The sequence below is a fragment of the Pelodiscus sinensis genome, chromosome 2 (genome assembly GCF_049634645.1).
Source record: "Pelodiscus sinensis isolate JC-2024 chromosome 2, ASM4963464v1, whole genome shotgun sequence".
Taxonomy (NCBI): Eukaryota; Metazoa; Chordata; order Testudines; family Trionychidae; genus Pelodiscus; species Pelodiscus sinensis.
Window position 1 is genome coordinate 82053635 of NC_134712.1, and position 20239 is coordinate 82073873.

The following is a 20239-nucleotide window of genomic DNA, read 5'->3' on the forward strand; positions in this document are numbered from 1 at the left end:
TGTATCCATACCGAACTTGCTAATGAAGCCCGGGATTTGAATTTCCTGGGCTTCATTAGCATAAAGCCGGCGCCACCATTTTTAAAAGCCGGCTAGTGCGAACCCCGTGCCGCGCGGCTACACGCGGCACGGACTAGATAGTTCGGATTAGGCTTCTAATCCGAACTATCTGTACGCCTTGTTCCACGTTCCACGTTCCACGAGGCGTACAGATAGTTCGGATCAGAAGCCTAATCCGAACTATCTAGTCCGTGCCGCGTGTAGCCGCGCGGCACGGGGTTCGCACTAGCCGGCTTTTAAATTGGCGGCGCCGGCTTTATGCTAATGAAGCCTGGGAAATTCAAATCCTGGGCTTCATTAGCAAGTTCGGTGTGCATACATTACCCCCCTAGTTCGAACTAGGGGGGTAGTGTAGACATACCCTAATGTATAAGTTTGTCTAGCCTTAAAAAGGATGTTCTCCCAAAGTTAGCAATTTCTAAAACTGCACTGCAGTTATATCTGTTATATATGGATCTGACATACTTTCCCCACTGCATAAGCATCATGGAGTCACTGCAGCACTAAGATATTAGCTATTTTCAGGATTCCTTAAGAAATTTGACTGATTAGTGTCACCAAACTTTAGTGACTCAAAGTTATATTGGGAGTTTTGCTGCAAGATTAAGGTGAGGTGATTCTTCTTTTAATTTTCCTCCAAAAATGAATGACTCTAGAGCAGTTCAATAGCCTCTGGGTAAAAGATGCCTGTTCTAATATCATACCCAACATACGTATCATATAGTAAGCTACAACACCTTCTACAAGCTGTAAGATGTATCTGCATACTCACTGGATTGCTCTTGGTCTTAAATCCAAAGAAACTCTACAGATGTTATTTAAAGGCACACTCGAACCAAGAGGTATTATTTCTTTCTTGATGTCATGTTTGCAGATTGTCATCAATTCTGTCCTGGCATTATTCTACTTGAGGGCAAACACCATATCATATTAAGGAAATATGTTTTGACCTAATCAGTCCAATTTGTACTTGTAGGAAGGATGGGTTGCCTCATGTCATATTACTCAAATTTTCAATTGTATATATTTAAAATTTCATCTTAGGAAAGAAGCTTATGGAGTTTATGAAATGATTTAGAAAACATTAGATATAGTACACAGTAGAACCTCAGAGTTATGAATTAATTGGTCAACAAAACACCTCGTTTGGAAATAGCAATACACAATCAGGTAGCAGCAAAGACAAAAAAAATATCCATAGAGATCTGGAATTTCATAGCTATTTGCTTTCCATCCATGGGTATCCGTGTCTGCAGATATGGATGTGACTATCCAAGGCTCTTTTGTGCAGATATGAATGTGGATACAAATTTTGTATCTAGAACCCTGCAAATTTTCAGATATCCCCATTATATCCACAGCTAATTTCTGTGGATACAGATGCAGATGCAGGTACAAAATTTTGCATCCACATCAGGCTCTTCAGATGCAGAACTGTTTAACTGTGTTAAAAAGTAACCACTAAAAATGAAGGGAAAGTTTTAAAAAAATTAACAAGGTAAGAAAACTGTTTCTGAGCTTCTTTATTTAAATTAAGATGGCTAAAAGCAGCATTTTTCTTCTGCATAGTAAAGTTTCAAAGCTGAATTAAGTCAACATTCAGTTATAAATTTTCGAAAGAGCTATAACATTTTTTCAGAATTACAAACATTTCAAAAGTTACAGACAACTTCCATTCCCAAGAGGTTAAAAACTCTGAGGTTTTATTGATTGCTATTGGTAACATTTTTTCCTGAAGCAATTGGCTACATCAAACACTGAATTGCTTCAGTTAATATAACGTTACTATGCTTACTTAGTATAACTATTATAATTTAATTTTTGAAAGCTATGTTCATTAAAGGAGGAGTCCCCTGGTCTGCTGCAATTAAACTTCTATTTTTGCATACACCAATGCAGACAAGTGAATTGCTCAGTCACTGGAATTCTTTTACTAAACATTCTATCATTAATGTCTTGATCACAAAAACTCATAATTTTTTAAAACCATGTTAATTAAGTTACTTGTTTTTCAAAGTCATGATTGTATCGCATAGCCTGAAATCCTTTGCTTATAGCCCTTGTATAAACTGTCCAAAGGATACACAGAAGTTGTCAGTAGCTATTTGTCTTAAATATATATTGCTGCATCTCCTTATTGGATGTGCAGAGCATCTACACAATCACAAAGAGAACTGCAGCAATCTCGTCAGTATAATTTTCAATCTAATACTGATGTATGATGCTTGAAAATGACAAATAGCCTCTGTAATACTGATATAACCACAACAATCTACAATTAGATCTTAGTTGTCAGAGAGATATGTTGTATAATCAGTCTCCCAAAATAGATTAAACAGTATAAAACATACAATTTGTTTATATTATGAATGTAAAACATTCTCACCTATGTATCTATATGAGGAAATAAATATTTAATAATGTTCTCTTCAATCTAGCAGAGAAAGGTACAGCACATTTCAATGACTGGAAGTTGAAGCTAGATAAATTTAGATAGGAAATAAAGGTATAATTTTGTAATGGTAAAGGTAATTAGCCACTGAAATAATTTCACAAGGGTTGCAGTAGATTCTCCATCTTCGACAATTTTTAAAATCATGGCTTGCTGTTTTTCTAATAGATATGCTCTAAGAATTATTTTGGGGAGGAACTGTGGCCTGTGTTATGCAGAAGGTCACATTAGAGCAGGGGTGGGTAATAATTTTTGATGGGTGGGGGGGCTACTCCAAGATTTTGGAATGTGGTCGAGGACCGCATTTTTCAATGGTATTAATGGAGGAGATGTGGGGTCTGGGTTGGAGGCTGGGTGTAGAAGGGAGCTTGGGATAAGAGATTTGGGTGTAGGAAGGAGACTGGAGTCTGGAAGGGAGTTTGGGTGAAGGAGGCAGTTGTGACCTAGGGCAGGGAACTGGGTCCAGGATTTTGGAATGTGACCTAAGATAGGAGGGGGTTGTGATCTCGGGCAGAAATTGGGGTGTCAGATCTGGGAGAGGTATGGGTGCATATGGAGTAGCGGGGCAAGAGTGGAGGGCAGAGGTTTGGGGTGCCAGATGCAGATTCTGGCCAGGAGACTTACCATCCAGCAGCCAAACCAGCCTGTCTGCCTGCAGAGCTAAAGGCTTGCAGAGTTTAAAATGTTTCTGCCTGCTTGGCCATGTGCTTGAGTGAGTAATCGAGCAGGAGGGCTGTGCTTCATGGCTGCCTGTTATTCAAACAGGCAGCTCTCACTGGCCAATTTCTGACCAGAAACCAGCCAATGAGATTGTGTTGGCAGCAGGAACAGCATCTGAATCTCCCCACTCCCCTCTGGACTCAAAGAGAGAGCGAACTGCAACCGCATTTCTGAGAGGTGTGTGGGGCTGCAGAGCAAGCAGAGGAGCCTGCTTGGAGATTCCCACTACCTCCGTGAGCTGGATCTGGTGGTTTGGTGGGCCAGATTTGGCCCGCAGGCCAGATTTTGCCCAGGCCTGCATTAGAGGATCACAGTTGTCCAATGGTCCCTTCTGCTTTGGAATCTCTGAAAATCCTAGCCTTAATCTTGACTGAAAGCCTTTAAGGGATGAAGAATCTATCACATCCTTTGCATAAAGCGGTTTCCATAGTTATTTACCCCAATGTAACAATGTGCACCTTATTTTCCATTTAAATTTTGTAGGTTCCACTTCTGCCATTGGAAATTGTTGTGCCTTTATCTCTTAGGGTATGTCTACACTACCCCGCTAGTTCGAACTAGCGGGGTAATGTAGGCATACCGCAATTGCAAATGAAGCCTGGGATTTGAATTTCCCGGGCTTCATTTGCATAAGCGGGGCGCCGCCATTTTTAAATCCCCGCTGGTTCGAACCCCGTGCCGCGCGGCTACACACGGCACGAACTAGGTAGTTCGAACTAGGCTTCCTAGTTTGAACTACCTAGTTCGTGCCGCACGGGGTTCGAACCAGCGGGGATTTAAAAATGGCGGCGCCCCGCTTATGCAAATGAAGCCCGGGAAATTCAAATCCCGGGCTTCATTTGCAATTGCGGTATGCCTACATTAGCCTCCTATTTCGAAATAGGAGGGTAGTGTAGACATACCCCTAGATTAAAAACCCCTATAGTACTGGTTCTCTTCTTCCTGTGAGGAGGCCAATTCTTAATCTGCAATTTAATAAATGAATAGATAGAGCTCCTTTAGTCTCTCATCACAAGATGTATTTTCAGGATGCCTAATCATTCTTATAGCTCTTCTAAATCTTCTTCAATGTTCCAGGATTCTTTTAAAATAAATGACACCAAAACCAGATATAATATTCCTGTAGTGGTCTTAGCTGCTAGACTCAAAAACAGTATTCAGAAGCTCAGTGATCACATTAGAACTACTGGACCCTGCTAGACCATCAGGCTAGGAGATCATACTCCGTAAGTAATTTAGCCTTACCCCTTACATTATTTTGTGAGTTACTGTTCTTACGCTATAGAATTTCCTCATATTGTAAAATGGCTTTTTTATAATTCCTAGATGTATTAACTTGTATCTGTCTGTATCACTCTGATAGCATCCATTTAATCAAGTCATCCACCTAGTTCTGTTTAAGCAACCCATCCCCATCAGTATTTACCACTCTAACAATCTTTGTATCATTTCATCATCAGTTACTTTCTAGTTTTCTCCAGTCCACTGGAATTTCCCTATTTTTTCAAGATTTATTAAAATCTACCATTAATGGCTCATTCTTTTGAAAACTTTTGGGTGCAAATTATTCTAACTGTTGAATTTTATAAATGCTGAAGTTAATGCTTTCATCATCATAATTAATAATGATAATAATATTCCACCAGAATACAGCATAGCTGAGCTTTTGTAGCTGATCACTAATTAGTGTTTATCTCTGAGTTTTTTTTTAAATTCATTTCAAAATTCCATTGTCCTGGGACTCTTGAACCTTGCCAATTTGATTTATTCATCTCACGAGAGTGGTCAGAGGTAGACTTCCAGCAGTGGATTCACTATATTGCTTATTAATAATACCAGTTCAACCACTACTTATTTGCCCTCCCACAGAGGACCAACTGCCCTAGACTAAGTCTATTCTTTGTACCCATGTAGATCACACCTGATATTAATTAAAAAGATAGATATGAATTTATTTGTAACAAAATAATATAAATATCTTCTACATTCTTCACCTTTATCTATTTAGACTGTAAAGTCTTAGGGTCAGGGACTGTGTTTGTACAATGTCTAACATAGTAGACCTCACAAATCTAAGTTGGAGATCTCTCGGTACTATGTACACAAATATTCATGTGAACAAATATCTATCTGTAATGTATTGACAATTTTTCAAATAAAGTAAGGGAGAAACAGAGAAATATACACATTTAACTATCAAGTAATTTCTTTAAATACAAATATCCATACTTTCCAATATACATAATGAGAACTACATAAAGAGAAGGCATGTCATCTCTTTCTTTCTAAGTGGTCACTCAATACTCTGAAAGCCATCCTGCAATAAAAGATTTGGTTTGAAGGTTACAAAATTCATCTCTCTCTTCTCTTATTGCAAAAAAGGGAAGTCAAATTGTAAAAAAAATACACAAAATCATTATCAACCATTTTGTGCCATTCATTCATGAATTCATATAAAAATTAATCAGTTTTTATACAATTCAAAGATTAAGCCCTACAATTCTTATCATTATGACTATTTCTTTACCTGTCAATGGAATTGAAACTCTTTGCTTCTTTATTAATCACATTTTTATTGCGGATAGAATTAAAACCCCAGCATTTACTCCCTGTAGTCTGTATTACACCTTTCTCTTGATACATTTACTTTACTGCTTTGTTATCTTTGTATGCCTACATGGTACCAGTCTTTCAGGGAGTTATGATACTTGCCTGGGAGGAAATTGGTATCATATCTAAAAGGAAATTAAGAGGATGGACTAAGACTAGTTCTATTCCTGACATGATCCCAAAAGATTAAAGCCTTGCGTAGGGGTTAGAATATTTATGTTCTAGACCCAGGTGTGTAGATAAGGAAATAAGTGATACCCAGGAAATCCAGCTGGGTTCCTCACCTTCCAACAAAAGAATCTTCCTTTAGGCTAGATCTACACTGCCCCCGTTTTGTGCAAAAAAGATGCAAATGAGGTGAAGCGTGGAATATCGCCACACCTCATTTGCATAATTAATGAGGTTCCATTTTTGTACAAGAGGCTTTTGTGCAAAAAGGAGCTGTCTACACATGACGGGATGTGGTCTTGGCGGGAGCATATTAGTTTTTTCCTCATTAGAAAGCAGTGAGCCCAAAGATCTCTCTTATCGTTCTTTCATTATACAAAGTTGTAGTGCTTTTCTCAAGTGTCACAGATTCTCAGGGTCTGCTCCCCATAGGTGTGGACTCTGTGGGTGCTTTGGGGTTGGAACACATACAGGGAAAAAAAAGTGGGTGTAACCACCGGCAGCCAACCTTCCCCCCTCCGGGTCTCTCATTTGCCAGTGCTCTACTCTCTCAGAACTTCCAGAGTTCCATGAAGAACTGATTTGTGATATGCTCTAAAAAGCTGATTTGTGGGTAACCCTCTAAATCAATCATTAAAGAGGAAACTTACTCCACTCAATAATTCTGAGAGGCCCAGTGGAAAAGTATATTGTGATAATCTAAAACTGCATTATAATGAACACAGGACCAAATAAGGTTGACGGGAAACCTTAATTTGGGCATTTCCAAATGTTGGAATTCTTGACATTGCAAACAATGTTGTTCTAATGTACTTGTTTGAGTGTAATTTTCTAGATCTTTAGAAAAGCAAATCACCCCCCCCCCCAATCCAACACGTGTCATCACATTGATATAATAGGGATGATACACATTATCAATAGTGTTGGAACATTACATATACCATAAAGACCTCTGCCACTCTAATTAACTGACAACAGTAGTAGGTTGTCCTTCTCTATGTGAATCAGCCTCAAGAAGATGAGGCATATATTTTGGCAGTGGATTTCACTGCTGTTGGCTGACAGCAGAGGGATTCTGAGACTCTGGAATCCTTTATATGATTCCAGATACTGAGAGGAGTGTATTTCTGTGGCTTCCATCTCAGGATTTCCCAGTCTGCCTTTGTTCTAGTCTCCCATCTTCTCATCTCAGTCCCTACCCTCAGCCCCGTCTCACATTCCAGCACATCTCTCCAGCACTGTTCTTCCCCATCCTGCTCCACAACCTAGTGCCAACCCACCCCTTCAAACCATTTACTCAAAGTATCTGTCAGCAACATTACAGACAACAACAAAAATTAATTTTTTTTTACAAATAGTTTCCTTACTAGGCATAACTATTACAGAACTCTGAGTTAAAATAATTCATGTAAACTACAATACAGAGCTGTACTTCCCACACCCTCAGAAGCAGTCCAAGGGTTTGGGAGAGAGTCAGGGGTACTGGAGGAGCTGAGAGAAAGAGAAGTAATTGCTGGGAAGAAGCCTGTGAGTGAGCTGGGAGGGTTATTGGGTATGGGCGGGAAAAGCATGGAACAGGTTTTTTTTAAGGGGCCTGCTGGGAGGTACTGTTTGGGAGCTTGCCCCATGCAGAGCCTGGCTGATCCCTAGCCTCTCCCATTCAGTCAGGCACACCTGGCCCTTTATGCTTGTGGCCCTGCACCCCCACTCAAAAACCACTGCTCCCATCCCTATGTGGCCCTGCACCTGCTCCCCCTGCCACCATATTTCTGTGCCCCCATTCAGCCTCTTCCGTTTCAGTATGGACTTGCACCCTCCTCCCATCTACATGTGACCTGCACCTCCCTCCCACCTGTGATCCTGGATCTCTACTAACATTCAGCCCCTGACCCAGTGCAGCCTTCCTAATTAGCCCTTATGAGGCCCTGTCTGATCCCCCGCTCCCCAGCAGCTCCACACTGCCTGTTTCCCCATATGCCCTATTTCCTGACTTGGCCCAACAGGCACTATGCAGAAGGCAGCCTCCCTCTCTTCCCTAGTGAGACAGGAGCTCATGCTCTGTTCTAGTGCCACAGTGCTCTCTGGTGGACAAAAGGGAGAACTGCAGCAGCTCTCCTGCAGAAGCTTTGTTTCTAAACAAAACAATTAAAATATGCAAGGCTAATTAATTATACACATGTGTAGTGGTGCAGAATTCCCACAGGAGTAAGTGTTAAATGTTGGGCAATGCTATTTGTAATACAGGCACACAAACACACAGCAAGACTTTTTAGATTTCAGTTTGCACTACAGTTGATGCCAAATATATATAAGCAATTAACAAAGTTATTACTGAACAATGTCTTGCTCTTTTATGGCACACTTTTCACTGGGGAAAGTCAAAGCCATTTATAAGCATAAACTCTCACTATCCCTTCAAATATGCATTATACCTCTTTTACAGAAGGGTAAAACTCAGGCACAGGCAGTTGAACTGACAAAAGTCACTGGCTCAGCCAAGCAAAGGACTATGGTATTCTGATTCTAAATCCTAACCAGCAACAGTACTTCCTTTGAGATATATACACACACAAAGGACAATTCAATATTCAAGGATATGGCATGGCAATTTCATAAATATTGCCAACAGAACTGATATTTTTATTTCCATCAAATGCACTGTAGCCTGATCTAAGATTATGTTTAAATACTAATGACCCGCCTTTAGGGTTGACAGTTCTTTGCCCCAGGATCAGGCCCAATATTCAATTATATTAAGATCGGGAACCCTAATGCGCACGGTTACAACACTCACAATATAGAAACTCTTGTATATTTACAGTTTATGAATACTGTTAGCACTGTCACAAATACCTCAATTTCATGAGACAGGGAACGTACATCCATATTTCCTTACCATATACTTACATCATTCCTTCTAGAATAATCTTAGGTGTTAGCCCATTATCTTTCTCATTATCTTCATCTTCCCCATCATGAGGGGCCATCCTTCTGGCCCTTCCAAGGACTACATCTTCTCCTCCCTCTTGCCTCTTGGCTGGGGTCCACTGGGTATGTCTACACTGCCACCCTAGTTCGAACTAGGGTGACTAATGTAGGCATTCGAACTTGCAAATGAAGCCCAGGATTTAAATATCCTGGGCTTCATTTGCATGTTCCCGGGTGGGCACCATTTTTAAATGCCCGTGGTTTGAACTACCTGCCCGCAGCTACACACGGCACGGACTAGGTAGTTCGAATTAAAGCTCCTAATTCGAACTACCATTATTCCTCCTGCAATGAGGCTTGCCAGCTGCCCCGCTTCTGCTGTGCTCCTCCAGGGAATTACTGCTTACTGGCAGCGTTCCCTCTAAGATGAGCTGCAGCACAGCTTCACAGGTGATTCAGCAGCCCTGCCCAGTCAGTCAGCTCTGTGCATGGAGCCCTGAGCCTCTGACTGGGTTGGGCTGATGAATCACTGGTGAAGCGGTGGTGCCACGCAGCTTAGGGGGAACACTGCTCGTTGGTGTCCAGGGCCAGGGCCAGTTCGCACTCCAGGGTGCCGGGGCTCTCTTTTGATTCAACAATATCTGTGGTCCTACTGGACCACACCTGCCAGACCGAACTAATATGCCTTTTGCAATCAACGGATAGTATATTAAACCTAATAACCATGTGATGGAAGAAAATCAATGGTCTAAAAATGTTTCAAAGACTGTAAAGCAGAGTATTTGAGAAATCGAGCTCAGCTGACTAAGGAAAATATTAGACGGTGCAATATAAGCATGGTACTGATCTCATTGTGACGTTCTATTGGTTACAGGTACAATATGCTACAAAACTGAATGTCCTTGATTTTTCAGATGTGCACTGAAAGAAAGTGCCTAGCGTTATTTTACAAAATAACTACACTTTTATAGCAGCATAACTAATGTTCTAGAATGAAACTCTTCTAAAAAATGGCTTGCCAGGTCAGTTGTGTAGTAATGCTAAAATCTAGACACTATACCATTAAATTTTTTATTGCTTCCATTAAATTAACACTGAGAAAAAATTCTCTATTTTATTTATAGATAGGATGTATCTGGGTCTGTATAGTGAGTAATATGCATTGTAAAGTCATTCTTTCATTTCTACCAAACAGGTATGCAACTGGGGAGGCATGCAGGACATGCTATGCATGAGGGTCCACAGCCAAAGGGAGGCATCAAATTCAAAATATTCACAAGTGAGACCTTCAGTGAAAATTATTCTGGTAATTAAAATAGCTATTCCCAACATATAAGAAATGACAAGTAAAAATATCATGTTTTTGAAAGAACAAAATGTGAAAAAGTGCTTTCTTTGGCCTAACACCTGAAATGATTGCAGTATCAAATTGCATATTAATTTTTGAAGGAGAGCAATTGCCCATTTTTTAAGATGGGGATAAGCTTTACAAATAACAGAACAGAAGAAATAGGTTGATGGAGTAAATCAAACTGGGATACATTTCACCCTGATACCAATTACCCACAATAGGGTGGAGTTTCTAGAAGCTTATTTATCTTTGACATATTTATAAGATCCATAGGTCCTTAAAAATAAAATAAAATAAAATAAAAAAAAGCTTTCACTGGAAGGAAGCTGTGGAGAGAGCAGTTTTTTCACTCTCAGAACTCCTTTAGGCAATATTCAATGTTCCTTCCAAGATGCTGTACTTCTTTTTCTGTTCTGATTTCCATGCCCCCTCCCACCCGCTCCCTCCAGGCCAAACCAATCCTTTCTCTCATAATCTGTCATTTTGCTCCACAGTTACAGTACAAGCAGTCCTTTGGAGTTTTACCCAAACAGTTCAGTTTATATAATATATTCTTCTGTTCATGCAAGTCCCATTAAAATAGTTTACTGAGATGCAATTATGTTTACAGACAACTAACAACGTTAATAATATATATAGTCTGCAAGCCTAGATATATACAGATAGAGGATCTTGACTTAATACAGATACTTTGCCAACTGAAAGACAGCAAGTCACCAGATTTAGATTAGTTTTCATTAAGGAGGCAACCAGTTGGGGTCAATTTATTTTTATGGTTGCTTGCCTAAAATGTGCATTGGTATAGACAAACATCTGAAAGAACAAATGCAGAGACAGACTGAAAACAAATCAGACTGAAAAAAAGGGCTCACCTTTAATCAGTTTTCCATTTTGGTTTGTTTCAGGGAATAAAGAGGGAGGAAAATTTTTGCACGGTTGTTAATGCAGATGTCAGTTGCAATACGTGATGCTTGACTGTTCTGAAATGTAATCAAAATGCAATAGGTAAACTACTAGCCTGAAATAAGATGAAAATTAATAACAAAAACTACTTATTCAGCCATCAAAAGTAACTGCAGTAATGAGAGATTTTCATATCTAAGCTAATTGGTGCCATACATGACATTTTTGTGCATGCAAGGAGAAATGCAAAAGTAAGTATTTATAAAACCACATTCCTGGAACTATATAAGTGACCTCACCCAAACAATACAGCAAACCAATAAAAGATAAAGATATATATGCTTATATGTGTATAGTTCCTCACACTTGTCATACAGAGTTTTCTTTCACCTCTTATTCCACCAAGCTCCCAACCCCTTTCTCCTACTGCCTTTTTCTCATAAAGCAACCCTCAAAGGGGAAGTTGACTGACAGGGTGGAGAACTCATGACAGAACAACTCTATAGATCAGTCAGCAGAAGGTAAAATCCCAGTTAATCAGTTAACCAGTTAAACCTAGCATTTAACTGGTGAATTGATTAAACGCAGGATCCCAGTGTGGGACTGCTCCAGCCCGGCCCCCAGGCCAACATGTGGGCTGCTGCTGCCAGCCCGCCCAGTCCTCCCCAGCTATGCGGGGCTTCTGCAGTCTGTTGCTGTTGCAATCCTGACAACTAATCATATACATACGAATTATACATAAAATGTGCATTTTAAGTTGTTTAAGGTAACTAAAAAATACTTCTTTTCAAGCCAGCGGCTCTAGGTGAAAAATTCCCTATTTTCAACATTTTACAGTGCTATAGATTATATTTCCCATCTAGTGACATCAAAACCATGTGGTGAAAATTAACTAAATAAATGGTCTTCTCATCGTTAAGCAGGTGAGATGAATTGTCTCAGCACTCCAAATGTATTACATGTCTCAACAAATACAGCTTTGTTCATTCACATTCTATTGTAGTTTTTCATGTGGATAATACACAACGGTGATTCAGACCAACTTCAAAGCTTTTTTCTTCAGGTTCCAGCTTCTACTAATGGGTTGATCAAGAAAAAGAGCCCTACTAACTTGATTGTGCACCGAGTATAAGCAAATTGAAAGAGTGAGAAAAATATGGGGTAGCTTAAATTTCCTTTAATTTCACTAACCTCACGTGTTACTTGTAAATCTATTAAATCTTCCAAAATAAATAAATAGTGAACAAATCCACAGGCTTTGTTCTGAAATGTTTTAACTTCTATTATTACAAATCCTTGCCAGATAAAATAGCCGATGAAAATAGTAATCATTACAACAGTGAGCTATCTACAGCAATATAAACACCGTAACTCCATTTAACCATTTATCGTATTATAGAGTAAATATCTTTATACTAACTCTGACAAAGTATTTAAAAAAACAAACCCTTGATGGTGTTGGATTCAGAGATGCCAAGGCCAGAAAGGACCACTGATGACCTAGGCCAGGGAAGGACAAACCTTTTGCCCCGAAAGCCACATTAGGGTATAGAAATTGTTTGGCGGGCCATGAATGCTCACAAAATTGGGGGTGGGGTTCAGGAGAGGGGACGGACTCTGGCTGGTGGTTCAGACTTTGGGGTGGGATTAGAGAGGAGGGGTTCAGAAGGTGGGAGGGAACTCCAAGCTGGGCAGGGGGGATGAGGGTTCTGACTGGGGGTGTAGGCACTGGGTGGGCAGAATGACAGGTTTGGGATACAAGATGGGTCTCTGGGTTGGGATCAAAGGGTTTGGAGGGCAAGAGGAGGATCAGGGCTGGAGCAGGAGGTTGTAGTTGGGACCCCTTAGGGCACAAGCTTTGGGTCGTGCTTATCTCAAGCAGTTCCTGGAAAACTGCAAAGTTGTCTGGGGGGGGAGGGTAACATGCTGCTAAGGCATTGGAAGGCAGTTCTACATAATATCCTGTCCACAGGTACCCCCGCTGAAGTTCCCATTGGCTGTGGTTCTTAGGAGCTAGAGCAGGGAAATATCCACTGCTTCTGGGAGCTACAGGGAGCAGGGTAAACCCTCAACCCCACTCCCCAGCCAGAGCTTCAGGACTGGATTAAAATGGCTGTTGGGCCAGAGATACAGCCTACGGGCCATAGTTTGCCCACCCCAATCTAGCCTGACCTCCTGCATAACACAGGTCATAGAATTTCCATGAATTAATTCCTGTTCCTAATATAGTATATCATGCAGAAAAACATCCACTACTAACTTAAAGTCCCTTGAATAGCACAGGCACTGCTTCTTAATGTTATACACAAGATAAGGAGGAAGGACTATCTGTCTGCAGAGAAAACAGAAGGTAGGACAGAAGGCCTTGGAAGGGAAGTGTAGGTATGTCCAAACTCAAGGAGACTGCAGCTTATGTTACCTAATTGTGTTTTGAATTAGTAGTAATAATCCAAGTTTCAGCCAGGGATGAATTTCAACACTGATTCAGGATCTATGTGCCCTAGTGAGGTAAGGGTATAAAGTCACCTAACTGATATAGGCAGAATCTTTCTAGTTTGTCACTCTCTGGTTTGGCAACATCTGTGGTCCAGCATGATTTTACTTAGCCAAATGTCCACTTCTCATGGATGTGGTGGCCAAGTTTCCCACAGTCCCATAAAATTTGTTTACAGCCATCTTTATACTAACTCTGACAAAGTATTTAAAAAAAAAGTTTTCTCTCAGCTCTCAGTGTTTTGTGCTGTTGCTTAGCTCTAATTTACCCCTAAATGTCTTCTAAAAGCCCAGTAAGCAGTGGAAGTGTTGGTAATGTCTGGTAGTGAAAGTGGTCTGACAAATTCTCTGGTTCAGCATCAGTCGCGTTCCAAGGGTGTAGTCAGTTTGTTGGTCCATTTTACTCTGTTTGTATGGCTTTTTCAAGGGGGAGGAAAATATTTTTAAAATAATAAATCATTATTGTAAAACTACAACACTTGTCAGGAAGACCTGTGTGGAGGTGTGGTACTGGATATCACTTTTAACTCATTTTGAAATTGAGTAGATTTCAAGGTGAGTGTACCTTTTTAAGGAAAAGACATTAAATTAATGATAATATTGACTTTACTAAATATTTTTACATTTCCTTGCCAGAATGTAATAACATTGTAAGTATATTTTTTAAAATCGCAATGTCTTAAAAATTTGTAAAAGCTATGTTATGTGGCATTGGACTTCATTGAAAGTCCAATTTATTAGTCGAGTTGACATGGGACTAGTAGGCTCCTCACCTGGTTCCATGTGGCTTCTCAGAAGTAGAAAAATGTCCCTGCTGCTCCTAGGCAGAGGAACGGCCATGGGGACTCCGTATACTGCCCTCCACCCTGAGTATTGGTTTTGCAGCTCCCATTGGTCAGAAACCATAGCCAATGGGAGCTGTGGGGTGTGCCCCACTAGTGGAGGACGCATGCAGACCCACATAGCTGTGCCTCTTCCTAGGACCAGAAGGAACACATCACCACTTCAAGGAAGCCACCCAAGATGAACACCACCTGGATCTGGCAATCCTAAACCCCTCCCTCATCCAAATTCATTCTCAGAGCCTGCTCCCTGCATTCCCTTCCTGCACCAGCCCTGAGCCTCCTTTAATACTCAAACTCTCTCCCTCTTAGGCTATGTCTAGACTGCAGGCTTCTTTCAGAAGAAGCTTTCTTCTGGAAGATCTCTTCTGAAAAAATTTCTTCTGAAAGAGAGCATCCACACACAAAAGCACATAGAAAAAGACATCTGTATTTTTGAGAGAGCATCCAGACTGATTGGATGCTATCTCGCATAAAAGGCCACCCAAAACACTTCAGGCAGGACTTTAGGTCACCAGTTGCTTCCGAGTTGCTGGTGCTGGAGCCTTGCAGAGGCACGTGCTTATAAGGACTCCCCGGACAGCCGTTTCTCTGCTTCTGCTGCATGCTTGCCTACCTCTTCAAAGGACAGCAAAGCTCTTGCAGTGTCTCCTCTGGTTGCCCTGCATTTTTGGACATCACAGCTTTTCTCTTGGTGCCATGGAGCCGGAGCTGCCCCTGGGCATGCGATAGCCCCACGTGGCCATGCTGCAGTTTTTGCAGCATTTCGTGCCAATTCTCTTTCTGGTCCTGACCACAGTTGATCCCGAGCTCATTCTTGGGACCCTCTCCCTGGGTGCAGGAGCTACACTTTGGCAACCACACCCCACAGAAGGCATTTCTGGAGGTTCAAAACCAGTTCGGACTGGTGAGACCGTCTGGTCATGGAGTGGTGGGACAGCCAGCATTGGTTTCAAAACTTCCGCATGCAGAAGGCCACCTTTTTGGAGCTGTGTGCCTGGCTCACCCCCACCCTCCAGAGACATGACACCAAACTTCAGCCCTCCATTCTTCTGCAGAAGCGGGTCACAATTGCCATATGGAAGCTCGCCACCCCAGACAGCTACCGGTCAGTGGACAATCGGTTTTGCGTGGGGAAGTCCACTGTTGGGGCCCTCCTCATGAAAGTGAGGAATTCTCGGGGTGCATGCCCTGTGTGTATGGAGGGAATTCCTGGAAAAGGGGGCTCTCGGGAAAGAGGGGTTGGGAGGTTTGGGGTGTGGAGTGAGAGTGGGGGAAGCCCCGTCCCTGGAGGATTCTGCAGTCCCACCCTCACACATTCCTGCTGCTGGATGGGTGGCCTTATAGGGGGTGGCTCCTAGGGTGTTTGCGGGGGGAGGGGATGAGAGTGGGTCGGGCACCACCCAAGGGCTCAGGCACTCCCTCTCTCATTCTCTGTTTTGTGTGTTTGTCTCCTTCTTCAGGTGGTGAGGGCCAGCTGTTCCATCCTGCTGCGCAGGGTTATCCACCTGGGACACTTGGACCTCATTGTGGCCACATTAGCTGCCCTGGGGTTCCCAAACTGCGGTGGAGCCATCGATGGAACCCATATTCCAGTCCGTGCACTGGAGTATCGAGTGGCCCAGTACATAAATCACAAGAGCTACTTTCCTATGGTACTGCAGGCTCTGGTCAGCCACCACGGACAGTTCATGGACATTTTTGTTGGGTGGTCGAGCAGGGCACACGATGTCCACATGTTTTAGAAATCTAGCCTGTACTGAAAACTGGAGGTGGGTACATTTGTAGGCATCACGAGGGGAGGGGGCATGGGCATTGCTTGGGGAAGGAGCAGGGGCATTGCAGAGGGTAGGGGGAGAGGGAATGGGCATAGCATGGGGGGCAGGAGGGTAGTAGCCAGGAGGAGCGACAGCAGGCGGGTGTGCCATCATTTCTCTCATGACAGCACACATGCTGTCGCACCGCTGCATAAGCTAGTCCCAGGCACAGTTCCACCACTCAGCGTCCTCGCGTATCTTCTATGTCAGAGTCTGCTGCATGTCATGCAGGATGCTGACATGCTGGCACATGAGATCTTTCTGGACCCTGGCGCGCCTTTGGGTCCCCCGGGCTGTGGCAGCTGGCATGGGTAGTGTGGTTCACCCCTTAGTCCCAACTGATCCGGCTGTAGAGAATACAAAGAGGGAGAGGTGGTTAGTCATCCATGAAGACACTGTCCCTGAGGCTGTGCCCTCCTCTGTGAGCAGCGACCAACAGTCCTTGGGCCAGAGGAGGGGAATGTCCTGGGAGCAAGGCCATGTGTGGTCTGCACAGCAGGCCCTGCCTCACAAGGGCCCCAGGGTGCCCAGGGGACCATGCTTCTCGCTTCCTACCCTCCCCAGCCCATGGACAAGCAGGCAAGGGAAGTGTCTGGCCACAGTGGGATCCCGTGGGCAGCAGAGGAGCCGGGAGCAGCCTGGGCCTCCCTGGTATCCACACACACACCTGTGGCTTGGAGCACTGCCCACAGGAGCGGGTGGTGCCTCGCACATGCAGTCATGCCCACATGCTGTTTTGGGCACTCCTTGGGGTGTCTGGAGTCCTGCCTGCACCCTTGTGACTACTCTGCTTCCAGCTGTGACAGGTGCTGGTAGGTGCCCCCCCAAGGCCAGACGTGTGTGTGGCCTCCCCTGAGCCTGGCAGCAGGATCCCCTCCCTGTGCTTAGGGGCTGCTGAGTCCATGCGGCTCACACTAATGCTGCACGTGGTTCCATGTGCACGGACTGCAGCACGATGTCCAGTCCAACCAGCCCCAGTGATGCTTGCACCCCAGCCCCTCTGCACCCACCTCCTCCACCCTGTGTGTGTGACAAACTGAGAGCACTCACCTGAAGATCCCTCCCCAGTGTCAGAGGAGGCCTGGGAGATGTCCTGGCTGACAGGCACCGGCTCCCAGGACAGGGTGATGATGTCCATCTCCTCCTCCTCCTCCTGCTGGCCCAGGTCCACTTCCTCCTACGCCATGACCTTTGGCTGGGCAACAACAGGGGTCTCAAGGCCGAAGTCTACGATGGGTGGGGAAATGGATTCCCAACCTCCCAGGAACTGGTGGAGCTCCTAGTAATAGGGGCAGGTGTGGGTCCTGCTCCTGAGTGCGAGTTGCACTCTCTAGCCCTAACGTATCCCTGGCAGAGCTCCTTTACCTTACTCTGGACCTGTTCCAAGATCCGGGGTGGGTGTCCGCACTCCACCAGGGACTTGGCCATGCACTCAAATATATTGGCATTCTGCCGCTTGGAGCAGAGATCCTGCAAGGTCTCCTCCTCGCTCCAGAGCTCAAGGAGGGACAGGATCTCCGCTCCAGACCAGGAGAGTGCTCACCTCTTGGTCCCCCTGGGTGGGTCCTGGGGACCGTGGGGCTACTCCCTGTGAGGGCCAGGGGACTTTGGGAGGTTTGATACTCGGCCATGAGTGGCAAGACCTGTGGCAGGGAGAGCCGCATGGTCGGGGTGCTGCTCTCAGACCGGCTTCCTGATACAAGGCTTGTCCAGGGTGCCTGCAGCTTCAAGAGCTGGCAGAAGACAGGAACTATAAAGTTGGGATTAGTATGGCGTGTCCATCAGGGCACTTGTGTTATTTCCTGGGGGCCTCTTCTTTCGAAAGAAAACCCTCCTCCCCATCTACACACACCTTTTTCCAAAAGAACTCTTTCAGAAAAAGGCCTCTTCCTTGTAGAAAGAGGACTACCAATGCTGGGAAAAAACCCTCTGTTCTTTTAATTTATTTTTGAAAGAACACGATTGCAGTGTGGACATAACTCATATTTTGTTGGAAAAACTGCCAGTTTTCTGACAAAATTCTGTAGTGTAGACATACCCTTAGTTAACTAGATTTTTTATTTACTTGCATCCCACCCGCATACTCTCAACATGCTGGATAACAAAGCTTTTACTGTATATCAATTTTAAAATAAAATCCAAGGAGAAAATACATCCTGAGTTACACACTTAATGCTTTAATTTTCAGATATACCAAATACCTGCAATTTCTCTTGACTTCAACACCACCTTAAAAAATAAGCCTCCGAATTTGTTTTGGTTTCATGTTGGAACCTTGAGAATCAATCACAACCCCAAGTCTCCGCCTTTCACTCAGCTGTCCAGGATTCACTTTGGAAGCTGTCAAAGTTTCTCTTTAAGGCAGCAAGACAGCAAGGTATTTAAGCCAGTGCCTAATTTTAAGCACCATTACAAGACAAGTGCTTAAGCAACTTGCTGAACTGAGGCTTAAAAGGATTGTTGTTGGCCAAAAGAACCCTATAGGCTACATGAGTTACCTCTGCAAACACACTACTTCCCTCCATAAGGCACAAGAAACTGGAGCCAGGGACTGAATGGATGTCATCACATGGGCATGGCTCCATGATACATGGCTGTGTACTGAATGGTACTGAATGATAAATCACTGCAAAGTACTAAATGGTAAATCACTGCAAAAGCCTAAAGCATCCATTATACTTTGCTTAAATGTTGTTCATTCACTGTAAGAATTTTCTGAAAAATGAAATGCATTTTAAATAGATAGCCTACTTTTTATAGGTAAAACTCTAATGTGTGTCTCTAATTTTTCTGCATATTTACCTGCAGGCTTGATTTTCTCCCCCAAGATGCACAGGCTTTGCCAACACTATGGAACTTTGAACCTTTTAAATATTATTTTCAACTCTTCATCCAGATGTTTTTCTGCTCACTCACATTCACTCTCTGTCCATCTCCCTCTCTCAGACATTTGCACAACTTTTACCCGAACACCACACCTTTGCCAAAGGCCTATCATTATTGGTATGACCAGAATAGCTCTCTTTGCTGTAGTTAAACAGCTGCCACATCAGCTTTTCATTCTGCCAGCCAGATGAATTTGAATTCTGGTTGAACAGAATCTGGGCATGACTAATGTGTAGATCACAAATGTTCCTAAAACTTAATCCTTTAAAAATTAGTTACATTCCTTTGAATAATGATTGACTTGCATCCTCACTTGCAAACATAGAGGTTTATGGCTTAATCAGCACCACATCAGCTTTTCAGTGAAACAGCAGGATTAATACTTCACTGAAATTTATGAATTCTCCATCACAGCAAAAACCTAAACTTGAAACTGCTCCACAGCCTGATACATCATTTTTCATAATGAACCCATTCAAAATTCAGCTAATGTAAAACTCACAACTTTATTTACCTCTTATCTAAAAGGCAGAAATCTTAAAATGAGTCATTGGTTCAATTTCAGCACATGCTGGTGACCAAAATCTTTCATATCAACTGACACCTGTTTGGTACCCAATTTATAGAAAGAAGATGATTTAAAACCAGTTCTTAGGTGACAAGTGGCCACTCCCTATTATCTCTATATGTGACTCCTGTATGTTTGGTACAAAGGGAAGTATGAGGAAGAAAGGTACCCTCATCTCTGCTATACCTACTCTACTGATTAACATTTCACAGTGCTTCCATGAGTATTGATATACTTTTCAATGGAAAAATCCAGTTAAGAACCTCAGCTGTGTTTTTAGAGTCAGCTGTGTAGCTTGTATTCTCAGTCTGCTATCTTTTGCCATTTTGAGTACAGAGGAGATATAAATATTTCAGCTAGAGACAAGCGTCTTTGTCCACTGTTACTTTATTGTTTTTCTTAATGTAAAATAAAAATAATTAATTATGCATGTGCAGGGTT

General features: G+C 42.9%; 1 protein-coding gene across 1 annotated transcript in view; it reads right to left on the reverse strand.

Moving 5' to 3' along the window:
- DLGAP1 (DLG associated protein 1) overlaps positions 1-20239 on the reverse strand; it is a 597103-nt gene that overhangs the window by 347591 nt on the left and 229273 nt on the right. The window contains exon 3 of the mRNA XM_075920931.1: positions 11162-11269. The gene's annotated coding sequence lies outside the window, so the exon portion shown is untranslated. The remainder of the gene's footprint in view (positions 1-11161; positions 11270-20239) is intronic.